The sequence below is a fragment of the Corvus brachyrhynchos genome, unplaced genomic scaffold (genome assembly GCF_000691975.1).
Source record: "Corvus brachyrhynchos isolate BGI_N302 unplaced genomic scaffold, ASM69197v1 scaffold53, whole genome shotgun sequence".
Taxonomy (NCBI): Eukaryota; Metazoa; Chordata; class Aves; order Passeriformes; family Corvidae; genus Corvus; species Corvus brachyrhynchos.
In genome coordinates this window covers 3074844-3098400 of record NW_008237681.1, presented here as the reverse complement: position 1 = coordinate 3098400, position 23557 = coordinate 3074844, and the positions used below count along the sequence as shown (strand labels likewise).

At 39.4% G+C, this 23557-nt stretch overlaps 1 protein-coding gene across 6 annotated transcripts in view; it reads right to left on the bottom strand.

Moving 5' to 3' along the window:
• The window catches only part of THRB (thyroid hormone receptor beta), a 157140-nt gene that overhangs the window by 60905 nt on the left and 72678 nt on the right, over positions 1 to 23557 (bottom strand). The window contains exon 1 of one of the 6 annotated variants that reach the window (XM_008631984.2): positions 16516 to 16595. The exons of the other annotated variants lie outside the window; for them this stretch is intronic. The gene's annotated coding sequence lies outside the window, so the exon portion shown is untranslated. Of the gene's footprint in view, positions 1 to 16515; positions 16596 to 23557 lie in introns of those variants that run through there. 6 annotated transcript variants of the gene reach the window in all.

Genomic DNA, 23557 nt, shown 5'->3' with positions numbered 1-23557 from the left:
GCTATCTCTCCCAAGCAAACAACAAAAGTCCACAACCTTTTAACCTTTTCCATCCTATTTGCTAATTACTTATTTTCTAATTAACCATTATGCATCTGTCAGTGTGTTTTAAATTAAATCACTTTAATTGCTAGTAAGTAGGGTTTATTTAGTTCCTGGTATGGCTGTACGGGGTCATGAGTGGGGAGCTGTTGAACCACTCTGAGTTACAGGTGGCTCTGCAAAACTGCTGAAGTTGCTGAAGATAAAGAGGAGTTAAGCTGCTTTTCTTAGGTGATTTGATTTTAATGTCTACTGGCATATTTCTAATGGATGAAAGTTTACTGCAAATAGAGGAGGGCATTTTTTATTCCTAGTATGTAGATCACATCAGGCATTGATTTGTTGCTTGAAATAATTTTTAATAAAGGAATAATTATGCTAATAGTTCTAGAAAATGCCCGTCACCACAATGCTGACTTTGCTGTATAGCAGAACTCTTTGAAATGCAACACAATTATATATTAACAGCTGAATTTCAAAATAAAGAGAATAAGGAAGACCTAACACATAGGACACAGGGATTTTTAAGTATGAGGCTAACAGTCAACCCGCTTGAAAATCTACGTGCAAAACACTATAAAAACTGGTGATGGCTTTAAGGACAGACATAATGTTTAATGAGGACAGACGTAAAAGATTTTGTTCTCTGTAGGACAGCCCCCTTCTATCCCTTGTATGACCTGACTCACTTTGCTAACCCTGCAGAAAATACTTACTTTTTTGCTGGGTTAGTTTTGTGCTGGGTTAGTGAGTTGAATTGTCCCTGTGAGGTGGCTGGTGAGCACCGCAGCTGGCACAAGTGGCAGGAGACCACAGCTGCTTGAGGCAAGGGGAGGGAGATGAGGTTCACCCTGTCTCATAAAATGGCACGCCAGAGGAACGCAGGACAGGTTAATGTCCTTTGTAATAAACTAGGACTCCATGTATTGAAATTACTTTTTAATTGTTAAATTTTTTCTGAAGTTTTCTGAAACACCTTTGAAGATTGTAAGTTTTGCACTGTGAAAAAAAGCCCCTAAAGACAACACAATTCACTATAACTTTTTTTGTGTTTAGATCCTTAGACCCTGAAGAAAGGCACTAAAAAGTGCTAGTTGTATGTTCTGGAGAATGACAATATGAACTGGTAAGGTCAGTCTTCCCTTTAGCACTAAGTAAAGTCATGAATCTAGTACTACTGAGACACAAGAATAAATTTCCAGCAAGAATCCAAGTCCACATCATTGCCAAGTTACCTAATGTAACAGTGGGTCAAATGAATAATAAAGACCATGCACTTGAAAGCTGACAGATTTAGCAAGCTGAACTTCCCACACAAACTTTGTTAACAACACTAAAATCCAAGATTAGCCTAGATGTTAAATACTTTCGTCCGTGTTCCTACCAGAAAAAATTAAGTGTATGAAATTAGGAGTAAAATGAATAAACAAATAGAATAAATAAAGTAGTTTATGGAGCACACCACAATAAGACCTACAATAACTCTTCCAAAAGACAATCTTACGGAGCAGTGAGGAAGCTGCATCTGACCTCTTCAGCTTGCTATGTCATCAATGCTTTTACCTTCGGCTATAGGCTACCAAGACACGGCTGGAAGATTCTGGTGCAGCATTTTGTTGCTGCCAGATTTCTACTACTGCATTCACCCTGATGCCTTCCCTGCTGATCTCAGCAGCTCCACACCTCCACAGGCAGCATGCCTGGGAAGCTCACCTCGCCACTCCCCAGTCTTTGTGCCACTGCTCGGCAGAACACCCCATCTCTGCATCCGCTGTGATAGCACCTTCACTGTGAGGCAGCTCACAGGCGGAGAGGAGGAACATGAGGGGCTGCAGAATGATATAAACAAGAACAGGAGACTTTTAAATTTATAACAAGGAGCTTTTGGACGGCCTTCAGGGACAGCACAGCCTGTCAGAGAGAAGCCATGAAAGCTCCACAAATAGATGTATCTGCTGCACAGAGAGTGAGGCTACAATCAGAAAGCTTACATTTGCTTATAAAAGGTAAAGAGGCAAAGATACAGCAATGGAATTGCAGTAAGACTCAGAAAGATATTTCTAACAGCTGATTCTGAATGTGCTTTAATATTATATGACCCATCTTAATGTGATCCATATTGACCTGTCCTGAGATGATGAAGCTTTGGGCAGGTGTTTTAGAAGCTTAGACTGATAGAAAAAGCCAAACCACTGAAAGAAACAACAGCTTGTAGGTGCACGGAGGCATAGGTCCATGCTGGAGACCTATGGACACAAGGAGTCCAACCTCTGGAAGGACAGCATGGAAAAATTGAGCAGGGGAAATTCAACTGTAAGGCCCTGTTCAGCACCACCTGCTTCTCCTGAGTTGTACATCTGAAGCTGTTTTGCTTTCCCTGGTTTGTCAATAGTTGGCTAAGATCTTTCCAGTTTCACTATTGCCTGCATTCAACCCCTATTTAGGACTTAAGGTGTGTATTTATCAAAGCAGTAAAATTAGGGATCTTGAAAGGGCAGAGGGAGGTCAGTATGGAAGCAGCATCCTGACAGTGTCTGAAGCAAAACCCTTGCATGAGCAGTCACACTTTCCCCAGAAAGCACACCAAAAATCACATGGAGAAATCTTATCCACCCCTTTTATTAAGTTCATTAAACTCTCACTATAATAGTGTTTCATGATGGCTATGTGCCTGAGGTAACACCAAGGTATCAATTTGAGTTTCTTTGCTCTCCTGAGTTAGTGGGACGGGCCAGGCTTTTCTTTTAGTACATAATTCTCTCTCTCTCCTTTCTCCTCCTTTCCAATTTTCCAGTTAATCTCTCTTTCTATTCTAATTTCACATCTTGTTTGTGTGATTGTGCAACAGGAAAACTGGATGTAGCATTTCATTCCTGAGGATCTCAGATGTAGGTGTTCCACTGCCAAATGCCAAAGCCGTGACCCAAATGGCTCCATCTCTGTGTGCTGCTCCTGTGCATCTGCTGCCTGACAGACCCTTGAAGAACATAGCTGCAAGCACGGGCAATCACCATTCAAGGAAATCTTTGTTTTAAGACACCCAGCAGAGATGGCTTCAAAGGTTAGCAGAAAGATGCTGAATCCCACCTGGTATGGAGCCCCAGGGGCAAGACAGTGATAAAGCACTGAGTGCTCCCAGAGGTGCAGCACACTGAACAGTTTCAAGAAACTGAAGAGTTTTCTGGTTAAAGCTCTACGTAAACACACAGCACTGGTAAGGGATGGAAGACAAAAATGTGAGGATTAGCCAAGTCAAGTTACCAGATGAATTTTCTCTGCTTTTCTCAGGAAAAATTGCCTTGAAAATAAAGACAACAAGAAAGCCAAAGAGAGTCAAGGGAGAAGCCTCAAGCAAAACAAGTCCCAAACACAAGACAAGATAGAAACCGCTACTTTTTCAGTTGATTTTAGTCCTCTATTTAGCAGCATTTCTATTTAACTAATATGCAGTTTGATTTTAGCCAGACAATCAGAGACAGTTTTTATGCCACTTATCAATCAGAAGAAGCAGAACGGGAAAGCATTCTTGTTGATACTGAGGCTTCCCATGATTTATCTCAGCAGCATCACATGGATATTGAAAAGGACAGTGAAAATACATGATCTTAGAAGAGATATTCCACATACTTCCCACCAGGCTTATCTGGAAACATGCTAAAATAAGCATCAGAGACATTCTTTTCCTATTGCTTTTCATAGTGTCTCAAGCAGAAAAATATTAAGTGTGAAAAGGAACACACCAATCTAAATTAAGGATGTGGGCATTTTCCCATCCACTGATGGGAAGGAGCTAATCTATCACAGCAATTTTAGAATCAATAAGTTTCATAAGTATTAATATATGGATCTAATCTACATTCAATATTATCCAAATTACCTTGTGCTGAAAGAACAAGTTCTGTATAATGAAGAGAAACAAACGAAGCTCACAGAAAAATAATTAAAGTTAGGGAGTTGCAACGGGAATTGGAGTCAACACTGCATCATGTTCTGTGTTGAAAATTTATTCTTATGGTTACCCAGCTTCCTCAAACATAAGGTGGAGATGATAATACTCGCTTCAGTTCCAAGAGTATGCCAGTAAGATCTACAGATAAGCCACCAGAACTGCTATTATTAATATCATAAATGCTTGGCATGCATTTTTTTACTTCAAAACAGCCTTACAGAATGCATTTCTGGTCTACTCTCAGCATTTAGGGAATCACTTTTTTAGACTTCAGAAAAGTTATTCTCAATTTACTTACAACACTTGAGCGTAGTCTTTGCCATTGACTTTAATTCTATTTTACAGCTTATTAGTTTTATGGGATTTTGTTCTCTGTACGATGTGGGAACACAGGAGCGCAATGATTCAACTAACACCAGCTTTTACCAACAGCCAGATTTAACAGGCTATTTCTTGTTGTATCCTATAAACACAGTGAGCAGCCAATCTGATAGCTAATGATGCAAACCATAAGCAGAGGTAGTGTTTTGTGCCAAGATACAATATGTGGAGATTGCAAAAGCTCACAGTGAAATTTCTGTGGAAAAAAATATACAGCATGGAGGTTTCTGTTATTTTGTGCAATTCAAAACGGAGTATCTCTACTATGAAAACCAGATAGATTAATCAGAAAAAAACCAGAGATATTGACAGAATGAGAGAACACCTCGTATTGTTCATGGAAGGTATCTGCAACCAACTGCGGAAAAACTTTATCAGAACAGGATTCCCAGATTTATTTTCATGCTCTGCCATCCACTAAGAGACTTTGGTCTAAATGACAAAGCAGATTATATGGGAAGCACAAAATGTACTAGCTTCTGGAGAAGGCTTATTTTTTAGTATCTGTGAAGTTGTTGAAGAATCTTACATAAGAAGTTATTTATAATGACTTAAAAATAGAATTTTCTTTGAGGTATCCTATCCAAATTATAGAAAAAAAATATTTAAGAAACAGGATAAGATATGTTTTTAAACCAGGCTTTTTTTTTAAAAAAAAAAAAAATCTTTGTAGGTCTCTCCAAAGGGAGACTGGTATACTATCAGCATTTTCTGAACTGGCACAGAATCTACAGGGGATAGCAGATTATAAAATGCTGTCCTTGATGATATACAGACAATAAAATGAAAAAAAAGCCTTAAAAATTCAGAATGAAGTAGCAGAGTTGGCAGTAATGACCTGATTCACAGTTCCTGAGTGCTGGAATTTGACAGCACCCGATCATTAGAAATGCCTTAGTAACACAGACATCTCTCCTGAACAAACCGATATCGCTACAATCCATCAATTTGCTGGAATTTCATAACCACACTAGGCTTCATTTCTCAGGTATTGTGGTCAACAGCTACAGCCAAAATATGTGTCTCTCTTCCAGTTACCTTTTTTTTTAATCATATATCCTTTTGCTGCATTTTACAAGTATTTCTTCATTTTGATTTTATTCATCCTTACACTTTTTCTGTAGAATAATGGGCTATAATTCATGAAAAATCTGCTCAGCTGTAGAAATAAGTATTCTATTCGATTCTTCATGACAGATTTAAGATGTCATTGTCAGCTTTAGGATATTTGCCTGTATTAGTCATCCTGCCAGCATTAAGATAGTAAGAGAAAAGATAAGGGTATGCTGGAAGGCCCAAGAAGACAAGGGAGTCTTTCTACTGACATCAGCTATTTTGTACCATGTTCCTCTAGCAAGGGATTAGGACACAAAAAAGTGCTTCTCATGGCAAATTCTGTACTTCTTCATTTGCACTCATTTTCATTGAGCAGGCTTAATAAAGTCTACTGGCAGTGCCACTCCTGCACCCTTTATCCAAGTTTCAATGATTTCACTGATGGGTGAAGGGGAGCTTGGCAAGAAATGGACAAGTGCCACAGAAGGGAAAGGGGAGGGCAGAAGACATGCTGGGGAACACAGTCACACAGGGCCAGCAGGACCCATCCTGTCACCTGAGGCCAGGTTTACAAGGTTGAGATGGATGTGGAAAAAATGAGATCAGGGTGGGGAAAAAAGCTATTAGGGGTGGGTTGTTTATTAGGGATGAGATTGGAGTGGAGAAAAGAGGTACAAGGGCGGCAAAAAGGAGGGTCAAGAAATGGCAGGAGTAGTAACAGCAGATGCAATTGACATTAACCAGAGCTGCTTGGGGGTAATGACAAGGTGGGGACGCACTTGAGTACTGCAGCCTGTTGTTTCTAAATTGGAACAACCAAGCAAGCCTGTTGTTCTGAGCACATCACGTGTGCTGACCTGCTGGCGCACTCGGGAGAGCTGAGTGGGATGGGCACAGGGGAACATCCAAGGCGGATGGATTAAGCATTCGGTGTTGTCGTGGTGGTGCATGTACCAAACCTGACAGCATCAGCCTCTTCCTGACCTTCTCCTCACATGCACACCAGCAGAAGGAAACCCTCTCCCACCAACACTGCGTCATCTCCCCGAAATGGCATCAGCTAAATTGATAAAGGCAGCGGCACTTTTCCATTGGCATAGCTTTGTATGTATTAGGGGCTTTGCCAGGATAATTTCCCTAGCTAGGAGGGGATGATTATTTTTAGATGTCTCTACACAACATATGTATACTAGAAAAATCATCTGAAGTCATTTCACTGCTTGCCTAATCCCAAAGAAGGAGTTAATGTCTTCAAATTCAGTAAAGTGGAAGAGAAGGTAATGAAATTGAATTGCCCATTTCTTCACAAAAATGCTACACGAAATTTTTGCATTCTTACATTGAAAGCATTATTTTGGGGACAATAGGGACTTAGCTAGAAAACTAGGCAAAAGTCTCTTCCTTCCAAATTGTTTTTTCCACTGGTGCTTTTCTAAAATATCCCTTAGATCTTTTTTCAGTTTGTTTCATAGAGACAACATTTTCCTATAAGTATTACTGCCTTTAGATACTGCACAAATTATCCTTAAAAGGAGTATATAGTGTATTATCCTCACAGATATCAAATCCAAGTACCCCCACTCAGAGCGTAAACTACTGATGTTGAGATAACCAAGCCTTAGTTTTCCAGCAGACAGATGTGCTGTATTTGGGTGCCAGCTGTGCTTCTGAAGTTTGGTTCAAATTCTGAAGTGAGATGACACAGAGCAAAGAAGAAATCATATATGAGTCATTATCCTCAAAAACAAAAGCGAGTTCTACAACTCTCAAAGAGAGCTAGATGAAAAGAAGAGAAAGGGGCTTATTCATTAAGGAGAAGACTTAGTAAAATTCAGAGACCAGCCTGCAGAAAGAAATCTGATTGGCTCCACACCAAGACACCTACAGTAGATATAAAACCAGAAAAGTCACTAAATATATTAACTCCTAATAATTACAAGGTTCTTTTATTAAAAACTGTTCCATTTGAACTGTTCCATGTCCAGAGACAGTGACTGAATAACCACTGAAAAATGTCCACCTGCATTCACAGCACATTTACAACTGAGCAAAAGCCCTGTTCAATGCTACAAAATGCAAACAAATGCACAAAGCAGCATAACACTGGAGAATCCAGGCATTCCTAGGAGGAATCTGAGATTTGGGATGTTAGTCATTGCCAGCATATTTCTTGCTTGGTTTAGCTACTAGAATATTTAACAGCACCATACATTCTTTATTAGTGTTCTCTCAGGAAGACTGGTATTTTATACATTGTGTGTTTGTTAATAGGAAGAAGATTTTAAGCTGCTAAACAAAAAGTTCTGCTTCTTAGGATTTGTTCATCACTGAAATATCCAAGAGTTTGGAATTAGAGCAACCTACATGCAGTGTCAAAAATTACATTTACAAGGTAAGTAACAAAATAACCTGTATGCCTTTTCTGTTGTTGTTACTGCTCAGTGGCGAAAATTTCTGACATGCAGGTAAAAACGTTTCTTTTCTTAGTTATAAGCTATTGAAATTCCCAACAAATTTTGAAATAATTAAATCAGATGGAAAGAACTTGCACTAATTTTATTTTTAAAAAATCATGATGAGTATATGGGCGGATGACTTTCCATAATTCTTAGCCAGTGGTAATCACAGTTCTCCTGGTCTTTGATATCACACTCAGATTTTATTTGAGGCCCAGATATAACATTTGGCAGCTTACACAAGAATGATCCCAAGTGAAACCCTCTTGACAACGATTGTCAGTTCCCTGTTTCAGGTGGTTGAATAAAGATGACATTCACCTGAGTTACTTCAACTTTGCAAAACCAAAAAAACAACAAGCAGTCTGATCCTGATCCTGTTCCCATTTAACTCAAGAGACTTTTTTTCTCTACCCACTGCTCATATTCTTTCATGGAAAAGCAGAGATAGCTCAAGGCAGCAGGCAAGGTAGGCAGCAGCCTGGAGCAGAAAGCTGCCTACACCACCCAGGAGAAGAGAAGCACGGTGCTCATTTGCAATTCCACAGCCCTCACTGGTGCACTGTCTCACAACTCAGATGCACTGCCTGAGATCAAGGCTTTCAGATGAAATTTCACCAGTCTATGAGTACCCATTGTTTATAGGTCCCAGCTGCTCTGGAACTGGACAGCTGATTTCTGAAACATTCTTCTGTATTACAAAATTATTATTACCATGTAAATAATCTCCGGAAGAAATCTAAGTTTTTATACTCTCACTAAATGAACCCTCACTTGATGCCGGGCCATGCTTGCTTCTCTCAGTACTTTTTCACAGCTGGTAGATACTTTGTTTTGTCTTGTTTTGTTTTCTAAATCTGTGTAAAGCAACTCCAGACTGAATTCAGTTCCAGGCTGCACAGATTTCTCCCAGAAAAGACTGATTTTTTTTTCTGTGTTTTCAGGGAATATTTAAATATTTTATATAAAAAGAGAAACAGCTTCAGCAGGGGTGCCGAGAGACCCCCACTGTGGCTAATTCTACCTACTTCTCAAGAAAGCTCACAGTCAGATATCAAATCAGACAAGATGAGAGACAGGAATAGGAAAGCCTCAGTGCTGCCAACCTGATCTGTTGTGCATAGGGCATTTCTTCCTGGTTTCAGGAGACAAGGATGGATATGACTTGCCTGGCTCCAGAACTGAACACTATCAGCCCCGATCTGCTAGCCTAGGGGTAAGACTTTGATTCCACTCCTCTCCAAGGCATCTCTCATTATGGGCAGCTGGAGGGGGTTCCTGTGTAAGTCCAATAAGGAACACCAAGAATTAAGCCTGAAATAACCTTCAGACTCTGAGAAATAGGTGTCATACAGCAAAACCTTCATGTATTTACCTACATAGGAGTCCTGTACTGCACTTAACTTTTTGATCTCAAATAAAGTCACTGGTCTCTTCAGTGTGCAGGTGCTGATCTCCTTGAAGGAAGGTAGGTTAAAGCACAGACTTAGTTTGTCAGTCTTCTTTCATCCCACTTCATATGGACTCCTAACATTTCATCTTTCTGGTCTTCCTTAAGAGTCAGGAAATGTAAGAAATCAGTGGGTGTTTTTAAGCACTTCAGATGCCAAATTATGAGTTGAATGGTTATAATATGTGATTCAATTCAAATGAGTCTCTGTGTCCTCACACTCTCAAGATTACCCAAAAAATTACACTTCCTTAGAGCTGTCTATATTGCCAAATCAGAAACTTCAGATGAAAATCAGGTATTTGCAAATTCTTAGTCAGAAGCTATTGCAAGCATCATTAGCTTTCCAAACTAAAGCATTTAGAAAACAATCTCACCAGTATAGAGGAAAACTTAGCAGGGATCTATTGATTAGAAAACATCAGAATTAGTATTATTTAGTTCAGAGGGCTTATGTGATAATATTTTCTTGTTAAAATGAGGTAGGTTGTTAAAGATGTCATAAAATTACTGACAGGGACTTCAACAAAGGAAAAATACCCTTTGATGTAGCCAAGAGAACTGGGAACAGTTTTGGAGGGGAGTGTATTCTGATCTGGTTTTGTATATGGGAATATTTTCCCAAAACAAGGCAAATGGCAGATTCCCCCTTTAGGGCTTCAATCTGATAACAATGGTCAGTCCCCAACCATTTGCATGAATCCTGATTTGCAAATAGAAACCTGAAGTTTTTTTCATATCTATTCCTGTGACTGGCTGCAAAGGATTTTCCTATCAGTACAATAATACATTGCAGACTGTGTGCTAATGCTCTCACTCCTTCTCTGTGCTGCTATTACAAGGCAGTGTGCTGGTAAGGAAATCTGGGCTCGTTAATCCTGCCAATACTCTGCACTGTGTCATGCGCTGCTCATTAGGAACTGCGGGCACCCAGACTGTCTCAGCCCATCAGTTACAGAAGTTACAGGAGCCTTTCCCCTCTTGCTGGTAATGAAGACATGAAGTCTGCCACTATCACATTTGTCTTCAGAAGAAGAAAAGCAGCAAGTGCTAATTAAAGGAGGTGCCACAGTAGGCTGTACGTTAAACGTCATTCAGAATGAACACTGGAGTGTGAAGGATGGAAGGCTTGCTTCCTTTTTCCAAGACACATAGCTGAAAGTGAAACACTGAATGACCTCTCTGAAACAGTATAATCTGCATCTATTTTCCCAATTTCTGTATAGCAATGAAACATCCTAAAGCCTTGCATTAAGAACTTAACTGCAGCATTCAACAGGCTTTTAGCATTTAAACAAGTTCAAGTTTGTTCTTTCAATACAGGATCAGCTCCAGTCCAGCAGTGGATTTACTTCATCTGTCCATACAGACACACTGCTGTAATTTGTGAGCAGGATTTGCATAAGTGCAGGGTGAAGTAGTGAAGGACAGCAACAATCGAAAGGGGTTTCATTTTATAGGGGTTTATAAATTCTGGTATCCTAGAGGCTACCAATTGGGACTACTACAGCATGTCTCACCTGAGATAAAGTGAGCACCTCACCAGTTGTGACTAAAGGAGACCTGCCAGTCGGTGTACCTCTTCTGCAAACCCAGTCCCATTTATGCTACCTTCAAACACCACACCTACCCTAGGCAACATCTTATATTGCTCATCTCTTCCTTTCTTTAGAATGTTTTTCCCAGGACAGGGTTGTCTTACTGTAGACACAACTGTCAGTGTCCTGCTACATCCACAAGCAATGCTGGCTCTTCTTCACAGCTAACTTATGTCCATTTCATGAGAACTATTGTCATGGTCTTCCCAACCATCTTTTTTTGCAAAACTAAGCAGCTACTAAACCCTTACTTAGAACTCAAGCTTCCCATGCCTTTGGTAGTTCTTGATACTCCTGTCTAGACTGTCTCCTGTTGCTCACTCTCTCTCCTACAGTACTAAACTGGAGCAGGTGCCCCACCTGGGACCTCAGCAGGTCAAAGTAACTATGCACATATTTTGCAGTCATTACTTAGGGCAATCTACACATTAACTACTCCAGATTATTTTCCCTGAAGTAAGTCTGCTCTCAGTTTATATTAAACTATGCAGCAATCACACTGGAAGAGAAATACAAACATCCATTTACGTAGCTCACCTGGAGTAGCTGCTCTGTCTCAAGTTTTGAGGTGACATTATTCCAAACTATTATTGTCAGCATATGCACACATGCAAATATATGCCATTTCAGACCTGATGTCTACATCCATAAGATTGTTAAACTTTCAACAGTTCTGCACTTTACTGAGAGCTACCAGAGAGACAATGTCAGTGAGCATTTCCCAAAATAAAACTTAGCTTTGTAAGACCATCTTTTTCAGCTATCTGGAAGCAATCTAGATTCATTTTTATTATTGTAATAGAGTAGGTGTCAGAATTGTTCACCAAACAGTATACTTAAATGAAATCTTAAACATTATTTTACAGGACTAATCAACACATCACAGCACCAATTTTCATCCACAGTACAGAAAAGGTCAGTATGCAAATTGCAATATGCTAAGAATAGATCCACTCTGAGTAATGCCCAATCAAGTTAGGGGAACTAGATCCTGAAGACAAAGTTTGGCTTTTTGTTTTACCTCTGATATTTTGAATCTGTTCTACAGACTAATGCGGGATTCAAAATGTCAAGGAGAAAAATGAGAAATTAAGCAAAGTAGAAATAACATTTTCTGTCTTTATGCACAATCTATTTATACAGTAGAAATCTTTGCATTACTTTTTCTGTGAAAAAACACATTTGATTATCCATCTGTTTATTCTGCTTTTCTTTAATTTCAATCTTTTTCTACTTACATTTGTGTAAATTGTAAAATTACTTATTACTGCTATATACATATGAGATGAACCTTAGAACAACACTAGCTGGTTTATATTTTTTTTAAAATCAGGGAAGCAATGATGATAATCTTTTAAGGTGTTTGAATGCACCTATATTATTCTGAAGAGCAGTCTGGTCAGTATGATCTCAAGCCGTTTGTAGGTGACAAAGAATTTTGCAAATTTCTTTTTGTCAGAAATCGGGAAATTTTAACATCATATAAAACTATAAGTAAAATTATCCGAAGACCAACGACTTTCATGAATGCATGATTAGAATATTTTTCTTCTGTTAAATAGCTGAGATCTTCAAATAGATGGGGAGGGAAAAGTAGAAATCATTATGCGCAGTATGCATCCCATATTTCATGTGCAAGTTTGTAACCAAGAGAACAATTGAAATATATACAAAATACGTAGCAGTTATTGTACCTGGAAAGTACCTGGCAAAGTGGTTAATTTTGCATATTTATGGCCATGATACTGGTGCTTAGTACCTAACAGGCATAAGTTTTGCTGGGTAAAATTGCTCTGGAATAAATACAGGATTCGATAGGTACAGCAGTTATATGTACATACATCTGAATCCACACATTCAAAAAGTCCTTTGGGACTAACCTATTCTGGAATAAAACATTATGGAAGACAGGCATGTTACAGCAAAGTCCCCAAATGAACTATCTTTATTTATTAAGGAGGGCTTCTATTCAGCATAAAGCTGCTAAAATTTTTAATTTTTCCCAGCTTGAAATTTCATACAGGCTTAACTCCTTTTATTTTTCAGATACGCTCATGTTTTTCTTTCTTAATTACCAGTAAGAAGCTGCTAGATGCTTCCATCGAACTGTTACAACATTGGTAGGCATTAGTCTATCTTCATTAGTTCTTCGTATTATAGGGGTTTTAGATCATGTCAGAAAAAGGTGCATCTGAGGATGGAAAACACTGTGCTGTTATACATGTTTTAGCACTACAGACATGAAGATCTGACAGGTCAGAACAACGAGCACTTTACTTGCATGCAGTCCTATGTAGAGTGAAACATGGAGAAAATGGCATTTTTCTCTGTCCCCTTCCTAAAAATTTCCAATGTTTGCTTTTGACATATGATGGACATTCAGCTGTTACTTTATAAAAAATCTGTCAGACACCAGCACTTTTTTCCTAAGTGGCTGTAAGTCCACTATGATTGCAATTCTTCTCCTTTTAAAAATCTTAACATTTACTGTCACTGAATTTCCTCTGCTCTCTTATCACTCAGTCACACTCAATACTGTCAAATCCTTGTACAATTCTTCCCAGTTGACTCAAGCACCACCATCTGGCTTTATTAGTCCAATATTAACCCCTTTTTCCTTATGCTGGATTGATGCCTTACAGGATTCCCCCATTGTAAAACTCGATGATTTACTCCCTGTTCCTTCCTAACTTTAAACCTGCCATTAATTCACTGCAAGAGTTTCCCTTTCATTGCACACCACATTTAATTCTTTATAAGTCTTCAGGAAAGAACCCTATTAATAACTTCTGGAAATTCAAGTAGATTATAACTGGATCATAATTTTTACCCAAATTATTGCCTCCCCTGAAGTATTGGGTAGACTTGTGAATTTTGGCCTCTTCCCGTTAAGCCAGGCTGTTTAGCCTGCACGATGAACAACACAATGCTAAATTACAAGTGACTCCCTATTACCACTCATTTCATGCTGAAGCACTAAACTATAGCTGTGGTTTGAGAACGCTCAACCCAATCAGCTCTCTTTGCACATGTCACTGTCTGGCTGTCAGAAAATGAAAACTTATGAATTATGGATTTTTTTTTACAGGATTGTTATTAACCATATCCAATTTTTATTCTCTTTTATTTCTCTAATGCAATAAAAATGAATGGAGCTGTGGGAGAGAGGAGAAAGCTCTTGAAAAGGAGAAGGTAGCTTTCCTAGAGTTCATTGCTAAGCAATCCAACATGCCCAATACCAATGGAGTAGCCCAAATTGAGGGCTTCCTAGCTCAGAAGAGACCTCAAAGCTTCAGAGGACACAGGAGAAAGACATCTCCAATGAAAGTCCCTAAGGAAACAGGTGATCTCGCTTGGTGCTCCAGCATAGTAATAAAGCAATATTGTCACAGCGTACCTGACACTGGAGCAGTAGGTATGGGCTGATGTTTTAATATTGAGCTTGTACTGCCTTGTCTAAAGAATTTTGGCTGTCTGGTAAAGTGGATAGCAGACACAGGCCAAAGTACAGTTATTCACACCCAGTTTTACGGTTTGTTTTTTCTCATGTTATGACATGAGACAGAAAGAACACAGCATAAAGGTTTTTGCCTGCTTGAACTGACAAATATAGGATTCCTAACACAGAAGAAAATTCCATGGTGATATTCCCATAAGAATTACAGTGCTTTTGGTATAACTATTCAAATATATTCATATATACAGGTATATGTACACAGAGAGAAAACCAGAAAAAACTTATGTTTCACTCTAGATAACAACTGCAACATAGTGAAAATGGCTCACTTGCAACATCCTATATGGAGCTACGATATCCTTTTAAGTGATTATATTGTTACAGATTCACATTCATACAAATAAATTATAAACAAATATGCTAGTGCTGCTAGAAGGGCTATTTTTTCCTGGTTTTATAGCTTTCATTTTACTATATAATTCTTAGGGTTCCATCTTGGTAAAAACACTTGAAGGCAGGAATATAAAAGCCATAACCACCTTTCTTAAAGATGTTTTCCAAGCAAAATCCAGGTTCCTGTTCCCTGGATTCTAATGTTGGCAGGCAGTTACTTTTCCTGTAACAGGCTGAACATGATCCCAAATCTGAAAAAATAACAAGCTCTAAGAATATTCAGGTCTAGAAATGCATGTTCCACAAGAACTTTGAACTAAGCTTCTTCAATTGTATATACATTTTTAGAGAAAGTAAAAGCAAGGTCTGAGCAAATCAAAGTACAAAACTGGAAGCAGAGGGGGAAGGGAAAAGCTTCCACAAATTAAACTGTTATGCACTACAGAATTTTGCACAGACACCACAAATAGGTAGGTTAGAAAACAAAAGAACATGAAAGAGTTGAAAAGTGAAACAAAGTAGGTTTAAAGAGCCAAGATTAATCATCTCTCTTTCCTTTGAAAAAGAGCATTCCAAAAAGGCATCACCAAAATGCAAGTAAGATGCCACAATAAAAAGATGTATTATGTACCAACAAATACTTAGTGTTTGAAGAGACATCACAAAAACTGCATCACAGCCTTGAAATAGGTATTTAATCTCACAGACAATCCTTAGTTTAACTGGGTACAAAGAAAAGTGTTTTAGATGTCATTTTCTCTGTTTAACTCACAAAAAATAGGCATTTGCTTTAATTTATTTTTTCTGTGGTAACAAATCCAGAAGAAATAGGGTTATGCTTTTTTTGTACATCAATGCATTCCTTTGTTACATCAACCTGAAAGAATTTTTTATCCTGTATCTTTGAGCTGCATACACAAATATCAGAGAAGCAAATATCATAGATAAAAATGAACCTGGTTTAGAAACAGACTTTCTGCCATGATGTATCACAAGGAGAGTTAACTTTTTAGTTTCCAAATAAAAAAATGTTAAATACTGAAACATTATTTGAAATGTTAATATTTAATTCTTTAAAAGCATCCTCAGAGACTTTCCAACTCTCACCTAATTTGAGGGTAATAGGTTACAGCAATTTTTGTTGCTGCACTGGACATAATCCTTTTTTTGTGTGCTTTTATGTTATGCCAAAATTGCCTTAGTGCATATGAGTAAGTTTAGGTGGAGGGAGGGGGTTGGTTTGTTGGTTTGGTACTTTTTTTAAGAACGTGTACACATTTGAAGGAATGCTTCTGCTTTCTGCTTTGGTTTTTAACAAGCAGCATTTCTGACCATGCACCATCTCACTACTGTTTCTCTCTGTACCCGCTGCATCTGCCCCGCAGAACTTCCCACTTTTATTTCTTTCCTGTAAATCACATTGTATTTTGTATGCAGACCTTACACAGAACTGAAAAGCATTTAATGAAATGTCCTCCACAGCCCATCACAGAGCTCTGATCCGCATGTGAGAAGGTGGCAGTGATCTGACCCCAGCTGGCTCTCCGTTTGCCTCTCCCTGCCCTGCTCTGGCAGAGGAGAGCCCAGCAGAAAACTGCTGGCTTCTTTCAGAAAGCTCTCTAAGTGCCACATTTTGAAAAGCATAAAGAGGAAACTTATACATTTAGAAACCCATCTACCGGCTGCAGCAGAGCCTGAAAAGCAGCAACAGAGAAAAAGAAAAGAGGACTCACCAAGATACATCCTGATGTAGGGGGAAGAGTTTTGGTAGCAACCCTCAATAGTTTCTGCTTCTCTCCTCTTTTCCTTTCTCAGTCCCCCCCACTCCTAATTTCCCCATTTAAGGGAGAAAATAACAAGGCAGAAGAAGCCAAGAGACTTTCATGACATAAACAATAAGGCCTTCCTGTGCCAATATTTCCTTTAAAAACACTTGCCAATATAGCTCCTGGAGGCCAGCAAGAGAAAGAAATGCCGAAACAGCCATGACATGAACTTGGCATATTTTCTGACTCACTCATTTCCCTTGAGACAATCCCTCCAAGAGAATGTTGAAGGATAATGGGAAAAGAAAATTTCTTCCAGTGAAAAGGACTTCAGCTGCCCGTGCTTACAAGAAAGCTGCCAATTAACTTTATTTCTGTTTACATACAGCCTTGCTCACACAGCCACCTCCACTGATATGTTTCCTAACTCACACACTCATGTTTGTATGTTCATCTTGTAATCCTGGTGTCTGAGACAGACAAGGAGATTTAAAAATAATCTGAGAATCCTTGACTCCAAATAATTTCTGAACAGCAGAGAGAATGATCAATAAATGATAAAGGGCAGCCAAATATTTGGCTGCTTCACATATTAAATCCGTATTTCCCTTTTCTTTATCCCTGCTATTTATACTTCTTTTATAATTTCTGAGAGTCAGACACACTAGTCTATAAAACATTAAGAATGCTCATACTCTTCAGATATCTGTAATGAAAGATTGTCAAGATTATTGTGTCTCATCAACCTGTCTCATTTTGAGTAACACCGTGTTTGCAAAAATAAATGGCATGTTAAGAACCAGAAATTAAAATCTCCTTGGAAATCAGCATCTTACACGCACACACATGCATTCACTCACTCACTCATTCCTGGGGTGCAGCTGGCGCCCGCCTGTGTCTCATGGGCAGGCTTGCAGGGCTTTGGCTGTCTCCTCTCACTCGCGCCTTCATCTTCACCTCCAGCGCAGGGACCTTCCTTCCCCAGGAGGCTGGAGCCCAGCTCCTGGGAGGGAGCACAGGCAGGGGACAGACCAGCACTGCACTGATGGCAGGGGGCAATGTGGATTCTCCTCCACCACGGGGTCGCAGCAGCTCCCACTCTTCCAGGGGCAGGGCAGGCTGGCAAAATGTGTCTCTGGTCAGGCTCTGCTCCAGAGTTGCCACCCCACCGCACTCCACTCTAATGCCAGACCAGGCAGAAAGCCCCACCTCAAGACAGACCAAGCAGAAATTGCTGTTGCTTTGAGGGAGTTGTTTGATTACCAGTCTCAGTCTTGCGATGTGACACCACCTCTTCCTTCCACATGTGCCCGACTCAGGGGACCACGCGGGGACCTGTCCATACCTCTCCGTGAACCTTGCACCCTGTCACTGCGGGAGCTTGTGCTCACTCTCTGTTTCTAGGAAGGCAGCAGGAACTGCCAATCTCACTCGGCTAAGGGCTCTCATTGTTGCCAGAGTTTCTTTGGTTTTGCGTTCAACTCCTTAGATTAGCATCAGGGTATCACATATCAAAATAACCACTAGTGAGGATTTGCTGGCCTGCTCAGAAGAGAGGGTTCACCATACCTACAGCTGCATAATTTTACTGTAATGTAGTCTGATATCATACACCCCTGGTTTCTACTCTCTAATAACCTTGCTGCTTTCTCACTTGAGCTTATGTCACACTCACCAAGTCCCCAGACTCTCCTCTAAGAGCCCCCCTACTCCTGAAGACACTCAGCAATCACAGCTGAACCAGTGCCACCACACTGGTCATATTTGGAGGTTTTTTCCTAATTTTAGTAATCTTCGGGGCATTCCTAGCTAGTATGGCTCTGCTGGTAAAATGTATAAATGGTATAGGATGCTATAATGGATACAATCTACATTAGGAGTTACCTACTAGCTCACCTTTACTCCACCATGACTGCTGGGCACCCTGTCAAGTCACACACACACACACACACACATGCACACACTCTATGATCCTTTTTTCTTAAGCATCTTTTTCTGCCCACTTACAAAGGCAACACTGGTTTGTTTTTAGGTTTGTTTTCACAAAAACCTGAAAATGTATGTATTTTTTTGTAACACCACCAGGGCAAGCCATCTGTGGTTGGCTGGCAAACTCTGAAATTCAGGATTGGGGCAGAAATATTTAGGAGTCAAAAAAAGCTGACTTGCTCAAGAAATTAAAGCCCTTCTGACAATCTTCCAGAGAGCCCCTGAGGAAAAGGGAGGGAACCAGAGAGAGACTCAAGGAAAATGGATGGGAGCCCAGCGTTGAGATTCACGCCAGAATGGTTCCTGGCCAAGAAGGAAGGTTGGCAAGTAGACAAATACAGGCTTTCATAGGCAGCATTGTAAACAAGACATTAAAAATATTAATCCATTTAGATTTCAAGCACTGAGATGAGATTTACTTAAGAAGCAGAATTATGCTGGTAATGGCTCATCAAACATTTCAGCTGAATGTCAAAATTTTTGCTCAACTGTATCAAGTGAAAATACAAGGAGCTGTTGACACTACAATATTCAAACATTCAATTGTATGGCCGGGCTGGAAAAAACACAGAGAAAGGAAAAGGAATGCAGAAACTCAAGCCCGCTCAAGGAAACTGCATTCACAAATTATTTTTACCTTAATTTCTACACCAAAATAATAAATTGGAGGGGTGAAATAATTTTTTAAAACCAAACTTCTTCTCAGAAGTATTTTCAAATCAAACATAAATTACTTCTACCAAAATACTTTGTTTCCAGGTAGACACAGTCATGTAGAACAGAATGTTTTTAATGTGAAAGAAAGTTTAAGTAAACATTGAACACCTAGACTTTAAAAAAAGCTTATTTTCTCCTGCAGGAATCAGCAAGTCTCCCCTCCTCCCCTTAGAAAACATACACTTATTCTGAATGATTGAATATTTTAATTTTCTTTTTAAATGTATTGGATAAGTAATTTCTTACCAAAGCAAACAGGTGCTCAGGAAAACTGAAGTACAGAAATACATGCTTTTTTTGGTGCATGTGGGAAGTGTCATGTCACCTTAAGCCTGTCACCACTAGGAGACTCACAAATCTACAGCGTGGTGAGCAGGGGCAAGCATGTCAGGGGAGGCCCACAAGGAAGATCAAGTGCCTTAAACAATGAGAAAAGTATGAGCTGCAATTACTATATGGGATTCAGTAACTCAGTCAGGAATCAGAATATTCCAGTATTGGGATAAAGGAAAGACTAATATTTGTTGAATTAAAGAAGTTAGTGCCACACAGAAGTCCATGTGCACAGTCTGTGCTCAAGAGAGGTCTTTTTTCCCCTCCCAGTAGCACCAACAATCATCGTAAAATGCCACACACAGAGGAACTGAAGTATCTCCACTCAAAGCACTAAAAGCATTCTAAAGAAAAGGTTCATATTCTCCACTACCTTTGGTCACTCAAAAAAACACCCACACTAACTTTGTGAAAAGGATAGGATAGAAAGCACCCCATCTCTTGCAACCTAGGATATACCATACACCCTTCAGAATTATATTTCTTGTAAGGGTCTTTAAAAAAAGAACAAAAATTAAAGGGTAAAAAAACCCCCAAAATACAAAAAAAAACCCCACTAAGCTCTTTCTTGCTTATATCTGTAGAAACTCACAAAATTATCTTAAGATCTCTGCAATAGCTGAAATGGAAGATCTGAGCAAAGGAAAACCTCAAAATAGAGTTAAAGAAGGAACAACTTCCTTCTGCTTAAGAGTAAAAAAAATAGGTTAAAGTTTAAAGAATCTTCACTTTTATAACAGTTTAAACATTTAAATGCAAATTAAAGTAGAAACACATGAATTACAGATATTCTGTAGCACTCCTATATTACAAATTATATTATGAAATTTGCTTTCTGCACTCTGAATGAAAGCAGAATGAAATACCAGCATCTCAGGTATTTTGAAATTATATACAAGCAGCACATTTAATAGCATCAATTCTAATAAGTTAGCATTGTATCTCAGATGCATATTTCAAAATGTTCTAGCTGAAGGTATTCTAATGAAAGCTATTTGCCTATCACATACCACAACTGGTGCAACTTCACCGTCCAGGGAGGCATTTTCATCCCGTGGAAGGAGAAGCCATTAGGGAAACGCTGCTTGGCAAACAGTAGCTCTCACACTGAAGCTGCAACATTATCCCGGCTTTCCTACATATTAAGCATAGGACTATGTTCAAAGTAAACATGTGGGCATAATTAAATAGTAATTATGACTAACATTTGTGTAACACCATTCATCAAAATAGTTTAAAGCATTAGGTAAATCTGTAAACAAAAGGTCTAATCCTGCACCCTTTACTCACATTATGCCATGCAGTTCAAACGGGCTATGTAGATCTTGTCTACACACAGACCTAATTGTTCTCAATTAACTCCATGTGTCAACACTTCTTCTAGTGCATCGTGTTCCTGTTTAGCTTAATTCTCTCACTGCTTACTACAGGTGAATGCACTGTTTCTACACTCTCACTGATTTAGTATCACTTCTATGGACACTTTCCTACATGGATCCCACAGGGATTTCAAAATATTAATGCAGCCTCACTTCTCCGACACACTTCTAATAGGACAAATATTCTTTTACAGATGAAGAAGTTCACTTGTTGCTACTACACTTCAGGGACTGACCATCACATCTGACTTGCAACTGTAAACCCAGGACCTACAGTTTCTATTCTAATACCTTAATCACACGAATAGCCTTCTTCATCCATCATGCTCCAGACTAAAACCACAGGAAATGGTTAAGAACAGGGGAAAATTCTGCAGTTTCTAAAAATAAAATATATTCAGAAGCAGACATGCTCAAACCACTTTCATGTATCTGTAGTACAAACGTTGTCTGTTGCAGAGAACCAAAGTTTCTAACAGCTAAAAAAAACACCCAATAATCAGGAACAACTTGCTGACAATTTTGTGTGAATCTGCCTTGACAGTCAAGCAACTGGAGAACAAGGGGAGAGATCAGGAATACCTGAGTCAGATTTCATTTTGGCTTGGCTATGGACAATTACTTAAGTTCTTTGCTTCGGCAGCAATATCTGCAAGTCAAGCCAAATCATCTCTTTCACTTATGGGTCTTTTGAAATCCATGAAAATCCCTACAGCTCTTTGAAGACAAACACAGTTTACCAGTACCAGATGTTACTTAGCTTTTAGCATTTTTTATCTTTTATCCTAAATTTTGCATAGAAGAAAGTCACTGCCACAACCCCCTCACACCACAATTTAGTGTATTTTCCTTCCAATTTTTATTCTCCTTTGCAAGAGATATACTCAATTTTAGCTCTTATATATATTCCATATAATTTTGGCATACATCAGAAAGCAATTTTGTTTAGCACCAAACAAAAGCACTGTAAAACATCATCAACTGCTGAACTGTCAGTAGAGCTCACACTAGCATGGCAGTAAAATAGGGTGGATTTTTGCTCTTATAATTTTCAGATGAGTTTAGGCATTTCTCTGATGTGTCCATTCAAAAAAAAAAAATCCAACAAAACAATAATTGTATCATCTAAGCACAATGTAGTCGAACCAGAAAAGAATCTAGTGTCACAACAGCAATCCCTACTAGAAAAAACAATCCTGCATTGCAGAAGGATTTCTCATGAATTCAGAAAATGCTACACAGTAGTTATCTAGTAAAGGCACAGTTCTCCTACAGCTATGCACTCTTGATTCCATATACAGATAGTATTTGTGGGCCCCATATGAGTGAAAATGTGAATATTAATGGTTTAATCCACAATATGTTAACAGCTTTATTTTAATAAGTAGTGAAAAGGACATGTTTATATTAAGCTGCATTGTCTTCAAGTGTGAGGGTGGGGATGGACAGGTTTGCTTCTCCCATCAGTTGTACAAGCAGCATCTGTCGGCAGCACAAATGAGCAGCAGGCAAGTGAGTTCTCTCACCCTGTCCTGCCATAAAAGCAGTACAGGTGCTATGCTGTCTCCTGACAGGACACCCAGAGCAGTGCTTCTGCTCAACAGCACTTCCTCATTTATTTTTGCACTGCCCAGGACAGGACTGCAGCAGTGTGAGCCAAGCAGTCTCTCTCCCTTCCCATGGATTGGATCTTGACAGCTGTGCAGAGAATGCGGCTAAACATTGAGCTGAGGCAGAGAAACCAACGCAACTCCATTCAAAACTCGGCTGTAGCCTCCTCTGTTCCTTATCTGTTGCCCTTCTTCTGGGGTCAAGCCAAAATGATCCCATAACCCTGCTGGCAAGAGCACCTCTGGCACTGCTCCACATCTTCACTTACAACAGGGGCGGACAGCACAAAGCCCAGACAGGGAAAGGATCCTGTGGGAAAATGAGTGTCATGCTGCCAGGCCCAACAGGGCTGCCTATAAATACAGAGACTCTCAATTCTACCTCTTAGAAAGTCTATAATCCTGGAAAATTTGTTGACAGTAAGCTGTAAATCATGACAATGCAGGATACAATTCACTGATGCACCACTAAGCACAGCACCGGAACAATTTGTGCAAGGCTTTGATAGGGACTTCTTGTGGCACTGAATTTCAGCCAGGAGGGCAAAGAAACTATCCAAAGTGAAAATGAGCAGTACATTAAAGGAAAGCACGCAGGACAAACAGGCTTGGTTGTTTGGATTTCCAGAGCGGCTTATGTGTGAAAAGCAATTATCAGATTTGACAAAATGGCAGGCTAGTCCATGCTTTCAATTCCCTTGCAGTGGTAACTGCCATTCTCTTGGAAAGCTTTCATGTTTAATGCTAGAAATGCAGAATCAACTCTGCCTGAGATACAAGGTATGGTAGTCAAATTAGATAAAAGTCGTAGTTAACATCATGGTAGGTTATAAACTGCGGTATCTCAGGACTGTTCCTGTTAGGAAAAGCAGCAGCTCCACAGGATAATAACCGTCTCAGGCATCTTAGCCGAATGCCCATGAGTCACTACTGGCTATAAGTGCATCTAGAGAAGATAATAAAAAATTTTCAGGGGCAGAA